Genomic DNA, 3,170 nt, shown 5'->3' with positions numbered 1-3,170 from the left:
AGCTGCTCTGGGCAGCCTCTGCCAGCGCCGCCCTCACGGGGAAGAATTTCTTCCCAGTATCTGCCCTAAGTCTGCCCTCGGTCAGCTTAGAGCCATTCCCCCCCGCCCTGTCACTGCACCCCCCCGTACAAAGCCCCTCCCCAGCTTTCCTGTCGGCCCCTTCAGGTACTGGAAGGTGCCAGAAGGTCTCCCCGGAGCCTTCCCTTCCCCAGGCGGAGCAGCCCCCGCCCCAGCCCACCGGGACAGCAGAGGGGCTCCAGCCCTCTCGTTGTCATCGTAAGTGCGGCAACAATGGAGGACAGCATTCTGTTAGAGCTGCAGGAGAGGGGTGAGAAGCTGCTGTGTGCCAGGGGCCGATTTGAGACCTCTGAGCCAAGTGCTCCTCTGCTATAGCGAGGGGCAAGTCAGCCAGACCCTGCAGATGAACATCGCCCCGGCCATCACGCAGCTACAGAGGTCCCATGTCACGGCTGGTGCAAAGCGCAGTCTCCATTAAACCCAGCAAACTGAAAAGTTTCGCTTTGCATCCCACTTACAACTTGATGGTGGGTAAAGCAGCATCACACACTGCAAGATGCGTTGGGGAGGAGATGTGAGAGCAGATTCTCCGTAGCACTGTGTCATGGCACAGCCTGAACTACCATAGTGTTAGCCATCAAAAATTTGCAATGACCTTCTTTGGTCTTGTTCATCCTCAGCATTTCAAGTGGAGCCGAGGGAAAGCCTCCAAAAACGCACTATTTGTACCTGTGAATGAGCTACTGCGGGCAGTCACCCCAGGAGGGCCACCTGCAAGCAGGAACCCGCGTCCCTCCCCCACCTACACATGTGTCCTCAGTATCTATTCCAGCCATTTCTCGAAAAACAAAACCACAGAGCACATATTTGAGAGAACTGCAGGATTCTTGTTTCATTAAAAAAATGAAGCAATATGCCTTGCACTTCCCCTCTTTGCAGCCACTTCAGCTTCTCCCCCCCAGGCCGTGGGTGCAGCAGCATGTCCTCCCGCGGCGCGGGGCACGTGAGCAGGGGTGAAACATGCACGAGGCTGGCCTTTTGTCACAGTGTCACTCAACGAGGCTTGCTAATCCCTTGTCTTATTAAAGGGTATGTGGCTGAGGCTTTAAAATCCTCCTTCTGATGGACAAAAGGCTGGGATGCCTCTCTGGGTGAACCTGCTAACGGACCCTGGCCCCTAACGTCTTTGAGAGAGGGGGAGAAAGTGTCTTGCCAACATGGGGGGCTGCTGTTCACGTACCGTGTAGCTGCATTTCCACCGCTGCCCTTGAATAAGTGGGTTCGTATTTATATATAGAATATGGCAAAAACAATCATAAAAGCCACAAGTTTTTACATGCAGATCCCTTCATCCAAAAGGAGCCCAAGTGGTGTTTACACAAGCTGGGATAGTAAAGGTGACGCTGTCCTGCAGTGTTTCTGCACTGAACTTAAAGAAAAGCCCCTGAAGTATAACATAAAAAGAAAGAAACAAATCCCCCAATTTACTGTTTTCCCAAACAGCCCCATATCTTCTCTCTCTCCCAACAGCCCCGGGAGAGTGCAGCCCGGATGGTTTGTGGGACATAATCTCTGTCATTTGGATAAAGAGCTGGTCGTCGGTAAAGATTTCCATTTTCTAGGGAAAGCAGGGGTTGAAGCATTTCATATTTTTTGTGTAATTCCATTAAATTTGGGATTGAAACGTCATCTGTTGGGCTTCTCTGCTCTGAATTCTTGAGTAATTCACAACTTTAACTTTCCATTACCACTATTCTTCATTTTTTTGGTGGGAGTGGGGTGGAGGAGGGGTTGAACAGTTTGCTGCCCAAGGAATCCTTTGGTTAGACAAAGCAGGCGAGATGATACCTGAACCAAAGCTGAGAGGCTCCTTGTAGATGGTGTGGCCACAGCTACGGTGTTTTGTTCCTTTCTGTCTGCCTTGACGCAGGAGGACTATCACAGTGGAAGTTCTAGCTTGAATACCCTGTATTTCTACTTTTTTTCCTTTGCAACTATCAATGAATTCTCACAACTCCCAACTAAGAAGAGTCATTTTGCCATGAAACGTGCCCTCCGTGAGCGTGAAGTGTAAGCTGTATCTCTTACTGCAGCACTCCTTGCTGGAGCACAGTTGTTTTAGAGGAACATCGAGTAGAAATGAGTGGGCAAATAAAAATACATGACAGTTCTGCAGGTCAGTGGCTGTGGAGGAAGCCGTGGGCTCAGGCACCCCTCGCTGGAAGCTGTGGAGGCTGATGAGCTCAGTGCCTTTGTAGTTATGTGGAATCAGTGTCATACTGAATGTCTGCAAATTGCTGGGGTTATTTCACCGGAAGAACTTCCCGCCATGGGAGAAATTTAATTTGGGTGGACCACGACTGAATCATTGGTGCCACTTTCTATGGCTGTTGATTCTCCTGCCCAACACTGACCTGCTACAGCAGCCTTGGCTATGGACCGGTGGCAACGCGGAGCCCACACAGGTGCGCCAGGGACATGTGTCAACCTTCAGAACAACCCCAGATTGCAATGATTAGGTTTGGTTTTAACTGCAGTGAAAGCAAACTCCACCTCAGCTCGGTATCAGCAGCACAATTCAGATTTAAACAGGCTCCTGGTAGATCACAGGATAAAAGTACCCAGGAGCTCAGGATGTGCAGAGCCGTCCCCAGGGCTTTGGCAATCATTTCTCAGTGCCTGTTTTATTAGTTCACATCCCCGAGGCCTGTTTTTCCTACCACAGGATATGATTAACCCTGACTGGAGTCATGGCGCCACATCCCGAAGCACAAAATCCACCTGAATTCAGCACAAAACTGCTGCCTGCCTCAAGTCCCACACCACGTGGGACCGAGCAGACCTTGTGCAGGGCTTGTGGATCTCCTCTGGGGCAGGTCTTCTGGGCCACCACATCACGGGGGCTGGACCACGCACACGGAGCCTCGCTGGTCATCGTTGCCCAGGTAGGGAGCAGGGTGCTGGGTCAGCCTGGAGCTGGGGACCACGAGCTTTTCTGCCCAGGGTGAGGCTGTTGCTTTAGGTTTGCAGAGGAGCTACAGCAATGGCCTTCCCACCTGAGCACCCAGAAAAGCACAAGGGGAACAGGCACCAGCTCCAAAGTCCTGTGAACCTTTGGCATAGTAAGTCAGGGTGATGAAGGACAAGAAGGG

The sequence above is a fragment of the Falco rusticolus genome, chromosome 14, assembly GCF_015220075.1.
Source record: "Falco rusticolus isolate bFalRus1 chromosome 14, bFalRus1.pri, whole genome shotgun sequence".
Lineage (NCBI taxonomy): Eukaryota > Metazoa > Chordata > Aves > Falconiformes > Falconidae > Falco > Falco rusticolus.
Note: the sequence above shows the minus strand (reverse complement) of the source record.